This window comes from Canis lupus, chromosome 1 (assembly GCF_003254725.2).
Source record: "Canis lupus dingo isolate Sandy chromosome 1, ASM325472v2, whole genome shotgun sequence".
Taxonomy (NCBI): Eukaryota; Metazoa; Chordata; class Mammalia; order Carnivora; family Canidae; genus Canis; species Canis lupus.
This window is the reverse complement of record NC_064243.1, coordinates 63,724,536-63,748,496: the sequence shown is the minus strand read 5'-3', so window position 1 is coordinate 63,748,496 and position 23,961 is coordinate 63,724,536. Positions and strand designations below refer to the sequence as shown.

The following is a 23,961-nucleotide window of genomic DNA, read 5'->3' as shown; positions in this document are numbered from 1 at the left end:
AAATATTTATTAGTAAACTTATCAGTGACTGACATTAATTGTAACACCTAAGAGTCCTTACTTTTGAGGACTTGTAAATATTACAAAAGGAGTGATTCACTCTATTTTATCATGTGAAGTTCGTCTTATTTTAAATCAGCTACTTTTTCAAACTCAGAATATTTACGTTTTTATACATTTAAATATTAAAGTTAACTTCAGTTTGGCACACTTTAACATAATGTGGCTAAAGCTAAAATTTGTAAGACCTTTTTTTAACGAAACATAATATAACTTGGTCATAATATTTCTTAGGAAATATTAGCAAATTCTTGAAGGGTGGAGAGAATAAGTCAACTCTTTAGATGAAGTTCAGCGTCCTAGGTGATGGGTAGCTATAAATGGAATAGAAGGTGGATTTCTGCACTGGAGAGCTTGTAATCACATACACAAGCATAGAGCTATTAATAGCACAGAGACACATGTTGTCTTTCAGAAAGAGAATGACTAAATGGAAAACAGCAAACACACTCTGTTACAGCAAGTCAAGGGAAAATGAATCCTAACCCAGAGCGTCAATGGTAGAAAATGGAATCATTTCACTGTTGGTGATAGTGCTACAAGATAATAAAGGCCAACTATTCTCACTTTGAAATGAGGTGCTGGATTAATTAGGCAGATCCTGCATAGAAAATATCTGAAATCAGGTTTTGCGGCCTTGAACACTCACTCACACTGAATTCATGAAAGGGTTCAGCTGAAGTGGCCAGGGGCTTTGGAGATTGGAAGGGTTGTTCCTCTGGAGCGAGCTATGCTATGAGACACATGATTCCTAGAAAGGGGTAAGTAAATTTTCTTTCTTTCCAGCCTACTGACAAAGGCTCCCTTGCTACCTGGGAGATAGAGCAGACTAGTTTCTGACTCAGGCCTGATAAATCTTAAATGAAAGCCTGTGGGTGGAGCTACCTGCAAATGGCCAAACAAAAGTGTCTTCACTTCTTGGTTACATTAATTGGTTTTTGAATGTTGAACCAGCTTTGCAAATCTGACATAGATCCCTCTTGGTAGTGGTGTGTAATCCTTCTCATACACTGTCGGATTCATTTTACTAATATTTTGTCGAGGATATTTGCATCTATATTTGCAAGAGGTATTGATCTGTACTTTTCATTTCCTGTAATGTCTGGGTCTGGTTTTGGTATTAGGTTAATGCTTGCTTCACGGAATGAATTAGAAAGTTTTCCATCTGCTTCTATCTTCTGTAAGAGATTGTGGAAAATTGGTATGATTTCTTAAATGTTTGATAGATTTACCACTGAATCCAGATAGGCCTGATGTTTTCTGTTTTGGAAAGTTATTAATTATTGATTCAATTTCTTTAAAATATATAGGCCTATTAAGATTCTCGTTTCTTCTCGTGTGAGGTTTGGCATATTGTGTCTCTGAAGGAATTTGTCAACATTATTTAGGTTATTAAATTTGTGGGCATATAGTTGTTAATAATATTCCTTTATTATCCTTTCAACGTTCAGGGGATCTGTACTGATGCCCCCTCTTTCATTTCTGATATTAGTAATTTGTGTCTTTTCTAGTTTCTTCTTAGTTAGCCTGGCTGAAGGCTTAGCAGTTTTATCGATCTTTTCAAAGAACCAGCTTTTGATTTAATTGATTTCTCCATTGTTTTCCTGTTTTGGATTTTATTTCTGCTCTATTTTTTATTATTTCTTTCTTTCTGTTTACTTTGGATTAAATTTGCCCCGTTTTTTTCTAGTACCTTAAGATGGAAGCATGGTTATTGATTTTCGATCTTTCTTCTTTTCTAATATAAGCATTCAATTCTATAAATTTCCTTCTACGCACTGCTTTCACTGCATTCCATAGTTTGATGAGCTGTATTTTCATTTTATTCATTCAATATAAGTTTTAGCTTCTCTTGAGATTTCTTTTTTGATCCACGTGGTCTTTAGAAATATACCTTTAATTACCACGTATTTGGGAATTTTCCAGTTATCTTTGTTATTGATTCCTTTACATTTCTGTGGCATATTTTTCACTCCCTTTCTGTACTGTTTCTATCACTAATTGTTTTTCAGCTGACCACCAATACCACAGAAACTCATTCAATATTAACTTCTACATATTCTAACACTTTAGAACCAATCAATTCCTTTTTTGTTTGTTTTTTTTCCTATGGACCTCTGAACTGGAATCCCACAGGCTTCTGTTCTCATCAGCTCTATGCGATTGATGCATAAAATTGGACATGGGACTTCATTTAATATCATTAGTTCTCTCTTATGTTGGATCCCCAGTTTCCTATGTGACTAAGATGATCCTGACATTCCCTTCAGTTTGACCAAACAGATTTCTTCCTGAGTATAGGCCTTGACCTCACTTTCCTAAGAGCATTTTCTTTTCTTTCTTTCTTTTTTTTCTTTTTAAAGATTTTTATTTGAGAGACAGAGAGAGTGAGAGAGCACATGAGCAAGGGGAGGGGTAGAGAGAGAAACAGATTCCCCACTGAACAGGGAACCCAATGTAGGGCTCCCTTCCAGGGTCCTGAGATCATGACCTGAGCCAAAGGCAGACACATAACAGACTGAGCCACTCAAGTCCCCCCCCCCCCCTAAAGCATTTTCTTTAGAAAACTTTCAATTATAAATTCTTCCTTTGCTCCTTCAAGATGTAAATTTTCTAAAACTCAAGAAGGTCTTTCTCAATGTCCTGGGAGCCATTTCTTTGCAATGTAATTGTCAAGAAAGATAGCATCTGTATCTCTCAGTCTCTGTGGATGGATAGAAGCTTAACTCTGAGAAGCAACAATTAACAAACACAGATGGCCTAATCACATTGACTAACCTCCCAGAATGTCCTCAGGTACTTTTCCATTAGCTCACCCCAGCACTTACAAATCCTCTCAACTTTTGTTTCAGTGAAATTGAGTTGAATTTCTCTCCCTGTAGCAACAGTCATAAATAAAATCTTTCTTGCCTATTTCACTTGGAGTTGAGTTCAGTTCTATACTGACATCTCTCTTCCTTACTATAGCAGTTAAGAAAACCTGTCCTGCCATTTTTAACAACTGCCCAGTGCAATTTTTCTTAACCGGTCTCATGACTCTTAATAGGTTTTCTCTCTTGTTTAACAGAGTACAAAATTCACTAGTTTCCTAAGAATAGGAAAATGATGTTAAGCCTTAGGTGTTTTCATTCAGCTTTTATATTAATTGATTGATATTTTGGCTGGTTATATGCCTCTTGGTTGAAGATGATTTTCTCTCAGAGTGGGTGAATATTTCTCTTTCATCTTCCGGTTTCTATTATAACAGTTAAGAAATCTGATACCATTTTGTTTCCTGCAATTTTTTAATGTGATCTGTTTTCTTTTTTTCTGATCTCTTACACTGTTTTGTCTTAAATAGTGAAATGTTTCAAAAATATTGAAAAGTATAGAGGGTATTACAGCAGTATCATTAGATTCATCACCCAGCCTCATTGAATGTTATGCTATATTTGCTTGCTGTCATTTTTTAAATACTATTTTATACATATAAATAATGCTTCCTCTGTATTCCTCCTAAGTGTTATTTCTCTCTCTCCTTCTCCATAGCTAATTACCATCATGATTTTGGATTAATGTTCTCATGAAAGTGTTTTGTAGTTTTACTACATGTTTACATATTCATTAATAATATAAAATATTGGTTTTAGGTTTTTAAATGTGTGTTTCACTCATGTGGAATCTAAGAAACCAAAACAAATGAATAAACAAGGAAACAAAAAGCCAAATCAGTGTTGAAAATAAGAGAACTGATGGTTGCCAGAGGGGAGATGGGATAGAGGGGTTAGGCAAAATGGGTGAAGGGGAGTGGGAGATACAGGCTTCCAGTTATGGAGTGAATAAGTCATGGGAGTAAAAGGTACAGTATAGACAATATAGCCAATGATACTGCAATAGTGTTGTATGGGGATAGATGGTAGCTACCCTAGTGGTGAGCACAGCATAATGTATAGAGATAAGAAATCACTATATTGTACACCTCAACCTAACGTAACACTGTGTGTCAACTATACTCAAATAATAAATTTAAAATGAAAAAAAATAAAATGTGCATGCACTCTAACTTATTTTAGTTGCATATTATATTTTTGAAGTTTATCTAAGCAGACAATCTTTTAGTTTCAGCTTCTGAAGTTCTAGAAGGCTTTTTTTTTTTTTTTTTCATTTAGTATATAGAGCATTTGGAGGGTCTTTAATCATGAGACTGTTCCTTCCATTCCAGGAAACACTCTTGCATTTTATCTTAAATTGTTCCCTCCCCTTTACTTTTCCTGTTACTATAGAAATTTCTGTTAGTCAGACATTTGACTTCCAGGATTGACCTGTTATATTCTTATCTTTTCTTTCCCACTGCTTGTACCTTACATTTCTCTTGACTTTCTTGGAGATTTTCTTTACCAATTCCTCCCAGTGTGATATTGGACTATACACTTTATTTTTAATACTTTGAATTTTTAAGAGCTAATTATTATTCTCTAATTGTTGCTTTCGCATAGCTAATATTTTTTAATTGTTTCTGGGATATAACTTTTCTTAAGTTTTCTGAATTATTATTTTTAAAAATTGTGTTTCCTACATTGGTTTTGCTTTATCTATTTTTTTACTAAACAAATAAGTAGATAAATAAGTAAATAAAATAATTATCAAGCATCTACTATATGCCATATGCAACATTCCTGCCTTTATGAGTGTTCATCATGCAATGGGGAAAATGGACAAAAAAATGCATAAATATATAAAAGTATCAGTGTAGCAATTAACATATGGCAGAAAATAAATTCAAGTCAAGAAACAGGATAACCAAGAATAGAGTTACAGGGGGAGTGTAACACTATTTTAATTATAATGGTAAACCAAAAAAAAATCTCCTAATATTTTGTGTTAAGAGAATCCTAAGTGAAGTATAGCAAAGATAGGGAAGCATATTCCCAGCAGAGGTAGTAGCTAGTAGGAATGCCCTGAAGATTTTCTGTTACTCTTATTTTTGTCTTTGGCATTTCCTGTTGGGAGTCTTTCATTAAAAGTCTGGCAATTTCTGGTTGTTCTTTGATATCCAAGAGGAGAAAGTAAAGCTTGATTGGCAGTTATTATGCACTAGTGGGGTAGTCAGTTAGTATCCTTCACATATGATGACTGGGCAGTGCCCCCAAAGGCTAGACCTGTATGGATCTGTAGGTCTTTGTTCTGTGTCTTCCACTCTACTAATGGGGCAGGGCAGGTGCCAGACCACAGAATGCTTTTGCTGAACTGGGGAGGAGTTTCTGGTTTTGCTACATTGCATGCACTTCCCACCCCCCCAATATGCAGTCTTAAGGTAATCCTCATGTGTTCTGAAATTTAGTTCATGCTTGCTTGTGTCTCAGGAGTCTCACTTGTCCAGAGGAGAAGCCTGACTGTATACATTAAAAGAAGAGCCTGCGGCAATCTAATTTCTCCTTGAACAGATTATTCAGTCCATTCCCATTTCCAGTCCTGCACCTCACACACTCTGCCTACTTCTAAATCCTGACTTATGAAGGGATTTATAGGTCAAATCTGTACATTGGAACCCTCCTCCACATGTTCATAAACTTTAGGTTTTTCCACTCTACTAAGTCACTTGCCAATCATCCATCTACTTTCTGTCTTCCAAAAACTGTTGATACCTCTTATCCTTTTCACCCTCCTCTTATTCTCTTTTACTGTTAGTTTGTAATTTTTTATTCTTTACTATCACTTTAACATCACTATAGAGTTTAGAAATGAAATGTAAATAAGTGCATATCTTCAACCAGCAATCATTAACTGGAAGATTCCTGGCATTATCTTTTATTCTCATTTATCTTCCTGTTAAACAAAGAACTTTTTTTATGGGCATGTGTGCATTATTTTAACCACAAAATATAAATTCCTTGTATATAAATTCCTTCTATTATCTGTATAAAGCAAATAACAGAAAGGTCTTAAAGTTCCCTTTTCAATGCAACAGAAATTTCTCTGTGATCTGCTCCATACATAATCAATAGGTTATTTAATTCGCATTTATTTTGTAAGTTTGAGCTCAAACTATAAGAACTTTTCAGACAAAGAACAAATCTTGATAGCACAAAATAAGAGAGTAAACCACAAAGCAAATCTTGTGAATTCTGCACAGATTCATATTGAAAACCATACAAATGGTCTCATAATTTTAAGATCTTAAAAATTTTAAATCTAAAGAAAACTTTCATAATTATATTTTCAGATCAGTAAAATGACAAAAAAATCCTTTGTATCAATACATTTATACGTTTCCTTAGTAAGTCTCCAAAACGTTCAGATGAAAGGACCCCATCATTGGTCATGTCAATTTTTGAAATAACAGGGTCAGATGTGTTACATGAAAGCTGTTATTAGCACTAAAAAGTCACTTCTGGCAGAAGCTATAAGCATTCAGGTCAGCACAAGAACCCTAATTGCTCAACAAATAAACATTTGATTTAAAAAAAAAAGTTGACAAGCAAATGAGTAAAAGATACTAGTAACATCTCGAAATTTCAATAAAGGGCTAAAACTTACTTTCACAGTTTTATGGCATTTGAAGGAGAGCATACATGCCTATGTCTTTTCAAGAGTAAGTGATGGAGAATATATTGCAGAGATTAGAAGGTGGAGAGTGGGAGAGAAATTGTCAGTTGCAGTTTAAAAAATCTGAAATGTTTTCTTAGATTCTTGGAGTTTTCTATGACTTAGTTCTTTTGGAATAATACTGAAAATGGATACTTTCTCATTTCTAGACTGCTTAGTCACTGTCAGAAGGGCTAGAAACTGCACTTTGAAATAAGGCAATTAGGTTACAGTTAGCAGCATAGTTGCTAACACATAGTAAATTATTCATATCCTATATGCAAAGCTATAAAGATGTAGAGCAACAGAAGATGTGATCCCTAACTTTATGGGGTTTACTGTCTCTTTTTGAGAAGACAAGCTATAAAGATAATGTACAATGGAAGGAAATATCTGATAAGTACCTGAAGAGAGGCGTGAACAATCTATGCACAGGACTTTTGGAGGGTGTGATGCCTGTGTACACTGGTGGGACAGCTTCCTAAAGAGTGTGGGAACTCTATCGGGTGCTGAAAAAAAGCCAGGCTTGCCGAGGCCCACAGCCTGAGGGGAAGACTATTTTAAGTAGAGGGCCTGAAAAATCAAAATAGCAGAGCTATAAGTTTTGTATATTTAAGAACCTGTATATTTAAGTAGCCTTAATTTTATGAGGTAAGGGTTTGTGAGAAGGAGCAGTAGTATAAAATAGTTTGGGAAGATCTTGATTGGGGCTGGTTTGAGCAGGGACTTACATGCCAGAACAAAACAACCTGGCTTATGGAAAGATTTTTGAGCAACAACAAGATGTCAGTACCGTCAAGCAGGAACCAAGAGGTATTGCAATAAATGTTAGTCTGTTGTAGGATTGGGCTGAGGCAGTGCAGGAAACATGATGGAGACCAGTACAGGTGTTGTTTTAGACAACAGTCATTACGGAGGTGATGAGTACTCATGCCATAAATTCAAATGCTTGACCTTCTTCAGCCCAGACTATCATCCTGAGTTCTACGTGGGCCCAGGGAGGCAGGACTCAAACAGCTGCTTTCAGTAGTCAGAGGAAGAATGGGAACAAGTCAGCCTGCTCTTCTAACTTTAAAACATACTTCTGGCCATGATATCAGAGGAATGACAGCAAGCACATTTAATGGAAAGAAGCAAATTTTAAAACAACAATGCTCTGGGAGGTCAAAATATACTAATAAAAGCGTACACATTTAGGGGCACTTGCCTGGCTCTGCTGGTTAAGCAGCCGACTCTTGATGTTGGCTGGGGTCATGATTTCAGGTTCTGAGACTGAGCCCTGGGAGGGGTCTCCACTGAGCACGGAGCCTGCTTGAGATTCTCTCTCCACCCCCCCACGCCCCCTCCCCCTCCCCTGCTCTTTCACTCTCTCTCTCTCAAAAAAAAAAAAAAAAAAAAAAGCTTACATATTTAGTTGTTAGGACTCAGAGAGGTAGTTAGGAAATCTTGTGATTGAATGATATTCTGTATTAGCGGATGATGCAGGTGTTGGGATAGTGGGAAAAGCTATGTTTGACACCAAGAATCACTTTTTTTTTCAATGAACTCTTATTTATTTACAGCCAATATACACTGGGTTACAGTTTAAAATAACACCAGAAAGCATCATTCTATATCTTATTGCCAATATCTACATATGGGTATCAATTCATAGGAAACGCTGAAGAAGTCTTAAAAATTGTCATCATCCGTGGCTTGTTTCCTGCTGGTGAACTTAATATCCCAGCCCTAAATATAGCTGTGTTTTTCTGTTAAGATATGCATAGATCTATGCAAATCTACATATAAAAACCCCAAATGCTAAATTTATCCTGGTAACATATGAAAATCAGTGGAAGCAAATTATATTGTTCAAGATGCCAAAAACAAGAAGCTGAGCAAATATAGATTTGAGAAGATAAGAAAAAATTACAAATGCGCTTTATTTAACAGGTTGAATGGATGTTGCATATGTAGGAACGCAGCCCAGAACATAAGGAAGCTCCTATCTACCAACTCCAAAGATGTGTTTTATCCTGCTACGTGATGAACTTAAAGGAAGTAGATTCAGCATCAAATATACATCTGTGCCCTTACTTTCTTTGAGAATCTTCAACTATGGGCATCCTTGGGATTTGGCTGATTATGGATCATAACTCAATATAACACCATAGCTGGCATTAACTCCAGTTCCTAGTTCTTGGTCATTAATTATTCAAAAAAAGTTTTTCATGCATCTTTTCTGTGAGCATGGAAAACATTATGACCATTGCTCTAAAAACAGATGAGGGGAGTCTCATGGAATTGGGGTTGTTAAAATTTAGATTTTTTAAGATAAAAAGTGTTGCTTCTCGCTACACAGAAAGATTCGCAAAAGATTTAATGCACGATGTTTAAAGTTCAGTGCTATTAGGTATTTTCATTGTTTGTTGTCTGTGGTCCAACAAAGGCCATTATTTCACTTTTCCAAATCTCATCCTGACCACCTTCTTAGTCCAGATAAATGTTTTATGTTACCTCACAATTGGTCTGGCACTTTCTGCAAGCTGAACATTGCTGCAAAAATCGCACTTTAATAAAATCCTCCTCAATACCTCCTATTAACATCCTGTATATCTCTCTGCATTTAAAGTCCTGCTCCTGGCTACTCCTTCTAACAAGCTTTTCCTGATTAACTCCATTCCCTTTTTCAGCACCACAATGTTACACCCAGTACTTCTTTATATATGTATATGAATGGCAATATTATCCTGGTTAATTGGCTTCTTCTTAAGGGTAAAGGACGATGTGAATCCCCAAGGGTAGCCACTGTTTCTGCTCAAAAAATTACCTTTCAGCTGAAGAAGAAAGCTGGCATCTATAGAGAACTATAGAGAATTTTGTTTTAAGGTGATCGTCCTAATGTTCTGAAAGAGAAGGAAGGAGGGAAGGAGCAGGAAGGGGAAGGGGAAGGGAAAGAAGGATGGGAAGGTAATTCAGCAAGGAAGCCTCTGTGCTAATGTTAAAGTTAATCGAACCTCCAGGCTTGAAAGTCCTATTTTTTTTTAACCTTCTAAAGTTACTCATCGGCTATGAGTAGGATCTAAGTTTGGCAAAATGAGTCTTCTCTCTTTCACACCCTTCCTAGCAGATGCTCGAGGCAGAATTTTCTCAGCTGGTTACAATAATGAAAGATCAACTTCTCACTGACTTTATAGTTTTCCATGTACTGAAACCTCTTCAGGCGGCTTTTCCTGCTGTTTTCTCACTTCCCGTTTGTTCCTTCCCTGCAGGTATCTTTTCCCATCTTGTGAGTGTTCCTTCCCGGTCTAAGAGCTTTGCAAAGTGATCTGCATTCACTCTAGGCGCTTCCGGAGGCGAAGAACAGGTGAGCTATTTCAAGAGCTGGTGTTACTGCCATTTGAGCCCCCACCTGAAGGCCACCATTTCATTCGTTTATAAAGCATATTTCTGTGGATTTTTAATGGGCATGGAGGCACCCAGGTGTTAATGATATCAAAGGCTTGGAGACATTCAAGGAGCACTCCTTCATTGCTCCCCCCATCACTGCCAGTCTCTAGCCCCCCTACATGCCTCCACAGCCCACCCCCAGGACTGACCCTGTCATTATCCCAAGGTCAGAAATTCGAACTTGCATAGCATCTGTGCTTGCCTCCACGGATTTTAGCTCATCAAGCATTGAATCTGGAGCTGGATCTCACTTTGATCCATGGTTCAAAAGGTCTCCATTAAATTTGTTGCCAGAGATGTTTAATATAGTCTCATGTTCTTTCCTTCCTTCATTCTCTTGGAAGAGAAAATGACCAAGAAATGGTAGCAGGATAGACAATGAGCCAAGTATTAATGGTATTGCTGATGGACTTCATAGTAATTTTTTTATTGAGAATGATCGTAATTGGAAATAGAATGAAATATCAATCGATAGAAATTTCCTCTATAAAATCTCTATAAATCAGGCAGCCTGGGTGGCTCAGTGGTTTAGCGCCACCTTCGGCCCAGGGCCTGATCCTGGAGACCCGGGATCGAGTCCCACATCGGTCCCCCTGCATGGAGCCTGCTTCTCCCTCTGCCTGGGTCTCTGCCTTTCTCTCTCTCTCTCTCTCTCTCTCTTTCTCTCTCTCTCTGTGTCTCTCATGAATAAATAAAATCTTAAAAAAAATCTCTATAAATCTTTTCATTTGGAAGACAAGCGTGTCTCCCAGTCCATTGGGATATGTTTATCTCCCAATAAATTCTGCGACTTACTGTTAAATTTGTGGCCGCACGTACGGCAAAGAAAGGAAGTAAGGTTTATGTATTTCATTACCTAGTATCTGCCTCAACAACATTTAGAGGTAGGGATTACAATCTCTTTTTTTCAACAGAAAGGGGAAAAAATGAGACTGAGTGGATTTACAACTCTATCAAGTTATTTTTTATTAAGGATGAAACTAGATTTCAAACCTATTTTTGCCTGACTTTGTGCCTTCTTACTGGACCTTGTTGCCTCTTGAGAAATTTTTATTGGTCACTCAATCGATCATTGCCAAAACACCCGTATTTGGTATTCGTTAGGAGAATGTACTAGAATAAAAAATGGCAGACACATAATTCATACAACCTACTTCACAAATTTCTAACTGCTATTCAGAAACCTACTCAGCATTGTATAAGACCTTGACATGTCCTCTTAGGTGGTTTGTCAACTCTAATCCAAAATTCACTGTACCTTGCATTTATATTATAGTAGAGTTATATTTGCCACGCGTTTGGATGAAGAAGCTTTTAAAGATATTTTAGTTGTACTTTATTCTCATGAGAGAATTTTTTTTAAGTGGTAAGATTTGTTCCTTGTCTTGTTTTATCCTGGCAAGTACATAGATCAATACTGCTTAGAATTTGTGGAGACAAATATAAATAAACCTTTAAGTCTAAATAAAGCACCTTTAAGTATATGTACCTATTTCATTTGGTTTGCTTCCAAAGAGCTCTTTGCAGCTTTTGTGACACACAAGGCCACGAGGCTACTGGTGGAAAGGTTGCTGTCTAGAAGAAAACATTAAAAAACAGAAAAATACTTATCATCATGGTTATAGAGAGAGGGCACTTAGTTTCTTAGTTTCCTTCAGGAAGAGAGGAGAGTCTCCCCCAGAAGTTAGGGAAGACAGAATTAGAAGTTGGAGGCACAGATAGAGGGGAAGAAAGAAACTGTTCAATCATTGTATGGCAGTGTTGGAGAGATGAGAGCAGAGCCGTAGTTCACTAGACAGTAGTTCATTCTAGAAACGGTGCTGATAATTGCCGCAGCACCCCCTACAACCTAGTTCTATTTAAAGGGTGTGCACTTCCTTCCAAATTATTTTTTTTCATTTTGCCTACAAAAAGGAGGCATCATTATCAGAATATTCTTTTCTATTTATTGATGATTCTCAAGAGTATCAAAAAAATGACTTGAGAAAAGAATAGTTTAATAATTGTTCCCTTCCCTCCCCAAAGTGGTTGTTCAGAGCCATAAGCCAAGGAACCCATTTAATTGACATATATAAGTACATCCAGTATGAAATCGGGAATAAGAGAAAAACACCGAGGTATAATTTTTAAGTTACAGGTGGATTTTGTTAAGCTACATCAGTAAAGGAATAATAGAATAACCAGCTATTTTCCTGCAGCGAACATAAGAAACTGTGTGCTATCTGGTGTTCTCACACACCTAAGGGATCTTTATAGCTTTATGATCAGCCTGCTTATTTTGGGCTGTGCATCTGAAAAGGGACACTGATAAAATCGCATCCCGACATGGTGTCTGGGTGGTTGGGGGAGCTAAAAATCAAGTCGTGAGGAACCTTGAGAGAATTCAGGTTGAATTATCTGGAAAAGAAGGAGAGGGACCCTTATAATTGTCTTCCAATGATTAAAGAAATATCAAAAGTCAGAGTGATAAGACTCATTACTTATAGTTAACTCCAGGGCAGCAGCCCGAGATTCAAGCTGATGAATTTATCCGGAACGTAAGCCTCAAAGGATTAGAAGGGCACCCAAGCAGAATGGGTAGTGTGCTGTGTAATGAAGTCCCGTAGCTTGTGGTATTTGAAGAAAGGGTGGATGGCCCTTTACGAGTGAAGGGCCTGGGCACTTGGGAGGGCTCAGTGGTTGAGCCTCTGCCTTTGGCCCAGGGCGTGATCCTGGAGTTCCAGGATCGAGTCCCAAATCCAGCTCCCTGCAGGGAGCCTGCTTCTCCCTCTGCCTGTGTCTCTGCCTCTCTGTGTCTCTTGTGCAAAAATTTAAAAAAATCTTAAAAAAAAAAAAAAGTGAAGGTCTGTACTCAAAACTTGTATAGTATCCTCCCTCAAAACGATTCTGTGTTTATATGAGTAGAGAGAGACTAAAGATCACACATGATACGATTTTCTGTTGCGTAGGTTTATTTGGGGCCACTTAAAGGGACGATGGACTGTAAACTTTTGAAGTTGATGTGAAATGACTTAGGAAAAATACACTATAATTTTAAGTGTACAAATGACTAGTTTATGCTCAACTGCTAAAAATCTGCCTCTACTGACAACTACTCATTTTTGCTCTTAAATACCATATACTATGCTGTATTTGACAATAGTTATATATAAATTCTCAGCATCAGGGCACTTAGAGAATCTCTTTAGAAGTATCAAAATCACTTAAACACTCTTGTGAAAGGGAGCAATTTCAATAAATTTTCACCAGTGGTTGCTCATAGCTAGAATCAAGGAAATGCCTTGAATTTACACAACGAATCTGAAAAGATTCCCACAAAAATCCGAGCAACCTAAGAATTTAATTTAGTTAGACTATTAAAAAAGTCACTTACTGTTAATGAAAACAGCCATGTGATTTTGAGTAACTTCGCACTTTAAAAAACTCAGTCACAGAAGAACTGAAATTTACTGTGAATCCTAAGGCTAAACTCTAACCTGACGTGTCGGACTCCTTTCACTCTAAAACGTAGTAATTAATTTTCCCTTGTGCTACATTGTCACTTAGCATGGATTGAAGCTTTAGTTTTTATTAACTGTATAATTCGATTTCTCCCTCGTTGAGTCCATGTTAATCATTCTCCATAAAGAGAGATGTATGTGCCTGTCTGAGATCACGGAGAATAAGAGAAAGGCAAAAGTAAAAATATTTCACGTTCAGGAAAATTCTGAAAGAGCTCATGTAATTCATAGGAATCATCTATTTTTTTCTTCTTCTTCCTTCTTCTGGTCTAAATTATCCAGGTAATTATGTAATTTCTCTGCTCTGCTTGCCAGTAGAAACAGGGAGTCGAGATGGTGGGAAGAGTAAAAGACAGTGAATAAGAAGACATGAGTTCATGACCATGGGCATCATTCTCTATATTGCTTTTTCATTCAGTAATACAGAGGAGATAATGACCGTGCTTTTCCAGGTAATTGAGTACTAGAGAAGTAAAATGGGACCTGTTACCTTTAATAAGGATGAATTTGGTCTTAGTGGTGAGGCTCAGTAGGATATTGAAATAATGAGATTTCTGAAGATCTGTAATAATTAGCCATTCTCATCTGAAGAACCTACCTTTGACTGAGGATTAGTGCACAGTTGAAAACCCTTTCTTATCATTTCAAGTTACTTCTCACTATGGCACAGGACAGAGCCTTGACTTACTTTTATATTTTTAGTGGCCAGTTTCCTGGCTATTCCGCTTTGTCACTTCGTCCACAATCTCCCAGAGCAGACCCCCTTCCTCACCTCTACCCAAGTGTAAGGAGTCGACGTTGGCCTGTGTATGTCTAAGAACATACTGTTGGCTTTTTCCCCTTGCTGGAGACCTTCTCTCTAACCTAACACCCCAGCCTCCACACGTGCTGCTGCAGCACCTACAGGACATTTCTTCCCATGCTACTTGTCCTCCTGGCTGTGTTTCCCGACATCACCATTGGCTTCAGAACCAGGGCCTCACAGCCCTTCTGTGCCAACTGCTTTTCTAGACCAAGTGAGCATCAGCATAAATCCTAGAGTCTAAATATGTTCAATAACTAATTACTGGCATAAGTATCTCTTGAAGATGACAAGCATCTAATAGAGCTTCTGAATTGAATTATTGAGTCAATAGGCTTCACGTACAGATAATGAATGTATTGTGGTCACGTGAGCTCTTTCTTTATAACTAGGTTTAACATTTCTTTGTGACTGAAATGGACTTCTGGAAAGAATAACAGTTTTTGCAATATCTTAATGTTGGAAAAATTTTTATGTCTATTAGATTTAAACCATAAAGAGAGGCTAGAGGAATTGAATAAGAAACTTGTGTTCAATTAGATTAATGACGACAAGTCAGTGTATCTTTACTTCTCTTAAGCTCCAGGGTACTTATTTTCTTCTTCGGTGTAAACTGAAAACAATATTTCTTCTGTGCACATGGGTGAATTATTCCTTCCCATGGGCCAGAATGAGTAAGAAAAAAAAATCTTGATATGCTAGTTTTGGGGGGCATAATTTGAGACAGGAAACAGTATTGAGTATGAATTCTGTGGCTACTAAAATCGGATAGAAATCATTTCAGAGAATTCTGGAGGCAAATGATAAACTGCTTATCAGTGCTGGAAGAAAAGACCTAAAATTGCAAAACTGGTTGGGGGAAAAAAAGTCCCTTGAAAAGTGGGAAGACTGTTGTGGTTCTGTTCTGGACTTCCAACCCAGTCTCCTCTGTGAGCTTGTTATACCCCTGGGGCTTACTTCTTAGACTCAATGAATTAAGAGAAAAGTAAAAGTCTTATTTCTGACTCTTCCAGTTTTCAGAGATGAAAAAGAATTTCCACTTCAACCCTCCTCAGAAAAAAAGGATGGGAGAAACAAACCTCCCACATCTCTCCATGCACTTAGCCTCATCACTTCCACGAAGAATGGACCTATTCGATGGATTAGTTTGGAAGAGAGATGGAGCATGCTTCGGACAGTCATTCCTCTCTCACTTGGAGCCAGCTTATCTGCAGAATGCACAGGATCTTTATCACTCCACAGGGTGAAATCGGTGGGACACACTATATCTTCCTTATAGCAATATTTATGAGGATATTTTATAAAGATACATTCATATTTTATATTGCTATCTTTTATAAAAATATACAACTCAACTGAATTTATGCCTGGAAGCTGAATGATACTAGACTGGAGAATGGGGTATGGAAACTCGAGGGCCCAAGAAAAGTACTGAGAGAAGTCTATCTTACTCAAGGACCCACCATACCCACAGCCTGCTTTTGAGGAATGTTGAGTTGGGACCCAAAATCTATGTCCACTGCTAGCTGGATAATGAATAGAAACCTTATACTGCATAAGGATCAACAGGACTAGTTAGATCTTGTGTCTTGCCCGGGTTGAAAATAGCACATTTAAATAAATTTAGTTGTATGTCACTAAAATATCCATCTCCAAGTCACGTATGGTATTCTAAAATATGTCTTGATCGGTGGTAACTGGAAAGTGTCTCTTTCATGAAAATGAACTAAGATTATAGTTCCTCCAAATAGCAAACACCATCACTGTAAAGGATAAAATGATAAGTGAGACAGGATTGTAGTCTTCAAAGGCTGTACAATCTGATATATGCAGTTAATATACATAATTACATCATAAGGGAAAATGTGTCTATGACCTTAATAAAGATAAAACAAAACAAAACAAAAAACCCCAGCACTTTTGAAGTTAAGGTCATCTCCTGTGGTGTCACTATGAAAGGCTCAATAGGGAAGCTGGTATTTGAACTAAGCCTTATAGGACAGAGAAGATTTAAGTAGGAAGAGATGTAAGAAGGAATTGTGGGTGAAAGTACAAAGTGAACAAAAGAATTTAAAAAGGATATATTTAAGAAATGGTGAGTAGGTCTATGGAGCCACAGTGGCTTGCTTTTGCATGTGTATGTGTGTAACCTAACTATGTGTGGGACGCCTAGGTGGCTCAGGGGTTGAGCGTTGAGCGTCTGCCTTCGGCTCAGGGCGTGATCCTGAGGCCCTGGAATTGAGTCCCATGTCGGGCTGCCTGCATGGAGCCTGCTTCTCCCTCTGCCTATGTCTCTGCCTCTCTCTCTGTCTTTATATGAATAAATAAAACCTAAAAAAAAACTAATTATATGTGATTATGTGAGAGTGTGTGTGTAAATATGTGTGTGTGCCTGCATGTGCCCCCGGGGAGAGTCACTGTGGAGTCGTGAGGCATCCCTTTGACCATAACACCCACCAGTACCCAGGACCTTTGCACAAGCTAGGGAGTCAGCGTGGAGGATTGAAGGTCTAGACTTGCATTGTACGAGAAAAGGTGAAGAATGGAGACCAACATGTGCTGACAGCTGTTCAGACATTATCTCATTTCATTCTCATTACAATTCTTTGGAGTGAACATTCTTACATAGGGGGAGAGAAAACTGCCACTGAGCAATTAAGTGACTTGCTAAAGGACAAGCAGGACCTGGATGGAACTCCTACTTGTCTTACTCCAAAGCTTGTGGTTTCCCCCCAGTATCAGAGACTTCCAAATTTCAATTGTTTACATACTTTCTTCTTGCTTTGCCTTATCACCACTTGTATTAGTCTCCTAATATTTTTCTCGTCATTAGCTTACACTTTAAGTTTTAATTACTTATTTTGGAAAGGAAATTCTATCGCCATTTGATATGCTGGGTATGCTTTTTTTTAATATAAATTTAGAATTCTTGTATGACATAGAATCCTCTAGCTCACACATAATAAGGTATCTTTTGTGAGAAAAAGCCCACTCCCCCACCCCTCCCAAAGATGCTGGTGTGACTTGGCTCTGAATGAAGACCCAGGGCTTGGTGAGCAAAACTCAGACTATACTTTAGTCCCTACTTCAGACAGGTGCCTTGGAGCAGGGTACAAGCTACATAGCTTTATGTGGCGGCCCTGAACATACCCATTCAACTTTAAAAAAACAAAACAAAACAAAACACCTGCCTGACCATGTACCCCCCAGAAAGAATCTAGCACTCTTTTGGAAATGCTGTATTCGACAGCATAAGGGGGGGCCCATCAGTGGTCTTGACATCTGTAAATTTCCCTTTTAGACTCCTACTTACGTATGGGAGCACTTAATGAGGCATGAGTCATTCCACAGAATGGATTTCCTGGGTGTTTAACGCATCTTTAAGTGCGTGTTAGATGGATAGATTTACACCCTGGGATATGTAAATGCTGCTTCTCTGGTCCATGAGTCTCCACCGTATCACAACGAAGTCTGAACAGCTCGGGTATCCCAGGCCCTGCCCTTGATATGATTATATCATGACTCTGTGATTCATTTACTGCATATTTTATCAGAAGTTTCGGTATTTCATCAATTCAGAGCTGTCAACATTCCAACAGACTCAGGATGGAGCTTTTTGAATGAGGCTTTTGGAATGTGGCCCTCAACCCCGTTTTTACCCTATTTACTGTATTCCTACTTATTCAGACCCTGCCAATTACTTCCTCTTTAGATATTCATACAAGGAGCAAAGAGTATTCTTTTTTTTTTTTTTTTCTGTTTCTGAGTGGTAACAAAAATAAAGTAAATCTGATTACAGTCATTACCTTTTTTTTTTTTTTTTTAATAAGACAATGTGTTACAGTAGAAAGAGTAAGGACTTTGGAATAAGACACACTTTGAATCTGGTATTTGATGGTTTCTAACTGTGTAATCTTAGCCAAGTTAATTAACCTTTCTGTCTCCCTTTTTTAAAGGTAGATAATACTTTCAAGTTTTTCCATTGCGGCCAAAAACCATAGAGGACCCACAGCACAAAGTGGGTGCTCAATGAAAAGAGTTTCTTTTCTCTTTTCATAATGACTTTCAATTTGTTAAAAGTGAAGTCAGATAAGCTATTTAAGAGTTTTGAAAAATACGTTTGATGTACCACTGGATCCTATCCAACTCTTTGGTGTCTGGTATTATTTAACTAACCGGCGATTTCCTGCTTGCTAGCAACTACTTCTGCCCAGATTAAAAAATAAATATAAAATAAAATATAAAATAAAATAAAATAAAATAAAATAAAATAAAATAAAAAACAAAGGACTATGAGTTCCCATTCTCGCATCATAAGGTCTAGCCTTTTTCTTCCTTGGTTGCTAGGGTCACAGCCTTAGAGCAGCAGCCTCTGTGGCAATGAGAAAAACTTTGCTTAGAAAACTGGCATGTAATCAAGTCTCCTAAACAACTGCTGCCCGGACAGGTTAGGAAGATTTTTTTAGAGAGAATATGTCCCAGGGAAAGAAAGAAATTACGCTCAACTACGGCTTTGCGATTTATGTTGAGACTCTGATGATTGTGTTTAGTTCCTAAGTGGAATGAAAGAAACTCTCGTGTCAGGAAGACAGAGGAGGCAAACGCAAATCAATATTGCAGAGGATGCTCGAGGAAATGACTTTTCTTCCTTCGTGGTATTTTTGATCTGTGAATGATGCATCTTAGCAATTTAACTCTCTTCCTTTAGAGCAAAATTAATATCCCAAAACTGGATTTGAGAAAGCTCGAAGTAGAGATGGAAAATTTTCAAGAAATTAAGCAATACAAATGAGCCAGCAGAGTCGATTGAAATGATCTGATTATTTTTAATGAAGTCACTTGTAACCATTTGCTCGAGTGATATTTTCAGCTTCAAACCTCTAATTTTAACAGGTACCTACTCTGATTCAAGACAAACAAATCCATACCGCAGACTCAAACTTTTTGAGAACAGCATGCTGCCAGAATGAAAAGTCCTAGTGTATAAAACGTGCACTCCTGTTCACTGCTTTTGAGAAGGTGTAGAATGAATGACTTTCTGGCTATAATTCGAAAGACTTCCTCACAGTCAGTATTTTGAAAAAGAAGAAAATGAAGGTGCACCGATGAGCAGATCAAAAGGTTCAATTTAGCTTTTGCTAGATGCTTGCTAAACATCCTTTCACTTCAAACCATCCCACCATCTCAGGCTAGGATGACGAAACTTGGCATTTCAGCCCTGGAACTGAGCTCACTTCCTCCTCTCAATTGTGTAATCCTTGGGGTCTTAAAGCCATGAAGGACCTGAGAAATTATACTATTTGCTGGGAAGTTGCAGAACTAGATGGAAGTCTCGAATTTCCTAAATTTTACTGCGTCTCTTAAAATATTTTTATCCTTCCAGACAGGACAAATCAGACACTCTTGTCCTATTGACCTTATAGAGATCATCATTTAAGCAAAACGTTCTCCCTTTTTTCCTTCCTTCCTTCCTCATCTGGAACAGGCTATGATTACTTTTATTGATTCGCTCAGACATGCCCCTAACATAAGGGTTCAGGGAAGATTCTCTTTTTAAGAGGTGTACCGGGGTCTGGGTTATTATTACCTGACTGACATCCCTTTTCTCTTTCTCCTGATAAGAGGAATCACCTGGCCGTGTGATGTTATGTTGACTAGTCACAGTACTTGATCTGCCTCAACACAGCGGTTTAGAAAAGGGGAAAGGCCCTGATTCCAGGACGGGGTTGGAGGGGGGTGATCAGCATCCCTTTGGAGGAACCTGCAATGAACCTCAGTGGAAGAGTACGTCTCTGTCTGAGGGGGAATAAACTGCAGACTGAGGAAGCCTGCAGACAGGCCTGCTGGCACCTCTCCGACCATATCAGGGGGGCATGTCTGGGAGGGAAGCAAGAACACAGAAGAAAACAAGTCAGAAAAACAGTACAAAAGGAAAGATAAATCCCTGATGGATTCACACCCCTTGCATCCTTGGATTCCACTGGTCCTGAAACGAGCAGCCCATCCTTAGATTTTCGAGCTCACCAGCCAATCCCTTCCCCTTTCTCCTCCCTGAGCCAGCCTGGGTTGGGTTCTTGTCACTCGGGTTTAAAGGAGTTGTAACACAATATTATTCTTTCTTTGCATCCTCAAATTCTCTACAGCTCCCTGCACTTGTTACCACACAGAGTCATCATTCTCTACGACTCTAGGACCTAAGGAACCGTGCCTCTTCTTTTCTGTCTTCATTTCTGCTTATAAAATTCAGCAGTGTGTGTTGAGGCCCCGAGGAACCACTTGTGGTCTTCTGCTGATAAGCCACACATGCCTAGGGAGCCTCCTGTCCTCACAGCTGAGCGTTCTTTCTCTCCAGATGAGAGGTCTGTCCTGCTCCTTCTCTTGCAGCCCACTCATGCAGCCCACTCATGCGGGTGATGAGCCGAAGAACGGTTCTAAAGTGAAAACCTTAAAACAGGTTTTGTTTCCCAGCATAAAATGACTAGAAGCTGAGAAACAAGGAGCATCGCTGTGGGTGAAATGATGCCGCCCCCCCTTCAATGCCTGAACCTCCCTCCAAAACGCGTGAATGTGACCTCATTGAGAAAAAGGATCTTTGCAGATGTAATTAAGTCAAAGATCTCAAGATAAGGTCGTCCTCGTGGTTCTGCTGTGCTCTAGATCCAATGACAAATGTCTTTATAAAAGCCAGAAGAGGAGACACAGACACACAGAAGACTCTTTGCCTATGTCTACGGGACTAGGCCCAAGGACTGTGTGGGGCCACCAGGAAATGGAAGCAGCAAGGACAGACTCTTTCCTAGGGCCCCCAGAGGGACAGGGGGGCCCTTTCGGTACCTTGATTTCAGACTACGACCTCCCAAACTGGGAGACAATACATTTCTGTTGTTTATGGTGATTTCTATGGCAGCCACAGGAAATGAATGCAAATGTATAGAACAGGAATGTGAAGATCAATTATTTCACAATCAGTGAATGGATAGGTTGTTATTTTTGTCACCGAGGTTCCCAGCCTGGGACACAGCCCTGATGTGCCCTTGGACAGAGTTAATTCTGGAGCAAGAAGAGGGAGGGCAAAGTGCACACAAAGTGGAGATGAAAGGGAATTACCTCCACCCGAGTAGGGAGTGGTTTTCAAGTATCAGCCAAGTCTTATGAGGGGATCTCTTCTTTCTCAAATTCTTCATTAGGAAACAAGTATATTCCCTTCCGATCAAATTGGTAATCTTTTCTTGAGGTAGTGAGCATGAGCTCTGTCATCAGGCGGGCCTGAGTGCAAATCACAGCTTCGGCCTCAGCTCTGGGATCTCGAACTGTCTCTGATCCAAGCAGAGCAAATGAGACTTCTGATCAGTGTGAGAAAGAACCCTTTGCTCTCCTCGCGTAGATTCAAATGTGAGAAGAATGTAGTGTTAGGAGTCACTGATGTATCCTCTGACCCTGAAGGGACATCTGGTGTTAGAATAAAGCCAACCAGAAAAATTGAAACCGAGATTGGGAGAGAAGTAAGACACTGGTTACATGATTTAGGATTTCCAATTCTCCTCTGCTGTGTCCTCCAGACTTTTTAGTTATGAGAGCCAGTAAATCACATTGTGTCCAAGATACTTTATCCAGAGCACGTTGATACGCAATGTAAAGCCACTTAATGTAATTCTTGAAATGCAGCATATATGTTATAAGTATTAGTATCCTATTAGCCTGGAATTCCAACAATGAATTTCCAAAGAAAGTGTCTTAAGGTAGTGGTTTTTCAGCCTTGACTGCACATTAGAATCACCTGAACAGTTTTTAAAAACTCCTGATGCCCAGTAGCATTCAAGACCGCTTAAATCTGTCTCTGAGAGTGAGACTCAGGCTTTGCTATGTTCTTAAAGCTTCCCCAAGTGATTCGAATGTGCAGCCAAAGCTGAGAACCACTGTTTTATGGCTCACAAACAGGATTTGCAGGGCAAGGGGGGGAAAAAGAAGGCTTTTACTTTAAATAGCAACCCTAAGTATTGCCTATTTATTGTGTCAAGATTTTGAAGTTCACTACCTCTGTGGAGACAGCTCCTAATCTTGTTTTTGCTCCCTCTGGCAAATTGTTGCTAGTTTTCTTTAGCAGAAGTTAAGAGAATATCTTTTTAGCCTTGGTAGGCTGTGCTCATTTATTTTTATTCCGTGAAAAACCCTCCAAGCTTTTGAGCTCGTTATTTTATTAGGGACTAATAAATTTAACTTGACCATACACACTGCTCAAAAGCTTAGTGCTCCACATGAGGCAGGCCAATGCACTGTTATCTTTGAAGCGTTCCACTTAGCTTATGAAAGGTTTTAGTGTTACATTAATACTCAATGTTAAATTGTGTGCAAATTATAGATTTTTTTTTTTAGGTCCCAGCTTCTGTGACCATATAACACTGAAGATCACTTATCATAAACCCTGGAACCTTCTAGAATAGTGGGGATTTGAAGCTAGCATGTGGCAAAAGAAAGAACTCCGAGTTTAGGGTCCTAAAAAAAGATTTTCTATCACTACATAGGTTTGTTTGCCAAGCTGAACTTCAGTTTTTCTCATCTGTTAACCTAAGCGAGTATTACCTCACCTATAAATCTTACAGGATAAATAAACTAGAGTTATTTGTATGGATGAGTTTTGTAAACCAACAATAAGGATAAAATACGAGTTAGAATTTTTGGGAAGAATAGGAATCCTTTACATATGTTTTTTTTGCCTGCATGACTTCAAATAATAAAGATGGTTAATAAAGAGTAAAGTAATGCTTATCTAAAAAGTCTAGCCTTCAGGATGAAAGAAGAATTGGACCTGCGAAAAGCATCCGGGTCTATGGCACAAGTGTCATCTCTTTCTGTTTAACATCAGTATGTCAAAGGGAAAGGACTTTAATATTTGTAGGCATCTGGAGGCCAGGCAGTTTTAAAACATCATTTATTAGCCTAACATTTATTTGAGTACTGCATTGGGCACTTCTCATCTAGACCTCACAACGAGGAGATGAGGAACCCAAGGCCAGCTCGGGGATATTAAGAAATGTAAGGCTATCTGGCAAATAAGGAATTTAAAATCAGTCTAACTCTCCAGCTATTTGTCTGCAATGATCCCCAGTTCTAGCATAAAACAGTTTTTCATCTAAAAAAGGATAGGAAACATTGATGTTTGTCACACTCCCCTGCCCCTGCAATTGTTTATTTAGAAGGTACCATTCAATGTGGGAATTGTGCTGGTACAGATTCCTTGTTCATCCTCACCAAACCCTTTGTCAGGTTTTAGTCTGTCATCATAGCATCTCCCTGATGTTCTCATTACCAGAGTAGTACTGCTTTTTTAGAGACACTGGCCTCTATAAAAGGACAGGATTTAATAAAATGTATACATTCTTGTTCTTCAGTACCAATACTTTTAAGAGTTTTGGATTTTTTTTTCCCCTGAAGTGAAGTGGAATGATCAAGTCGAAGAACTGAATGCGTTTGACTATTAAATTTGTTTTAGAGACCATACTGTGAACATGAAATATTATAGTATCTCAGTTTCACAATAAAGATATTTTAGGCTTAGGAAATTTCAGAAATGGAAGAAACTTCTATTTCGGGATTAGTTACAACCAT

General features: G+C 38.4%; 1 protein-coding gene and 1 long non-coding RNA gene across 5 annotated transcripts in view; one reads left to right on the top strand and one right to left on the bottom strand.

Moving 5' to 3' along the window:
* The window catches only part of NKAIN2 (sodium/potassium transporting ATPase interacting 2), a 957,142-nt gene that overhangs the window by 167,171 nt on the left and 766,010 nt on the right, over positions 1-23,961 (bottom strand). The gene's annotated exons all lie outside the window — the stretch shown is intronic.
* On the top strand, positions 460-16,701 carry LOC112644520 (uncharacterized). The gene is made up of 3 exons (XR_003126452.3): positions 460-821; positions 9,876-9,970; positions 15,369-16,701. It is a non-coding gene; the product is annotated as an uncharacterized LOC112644520 (long non-coding RNA).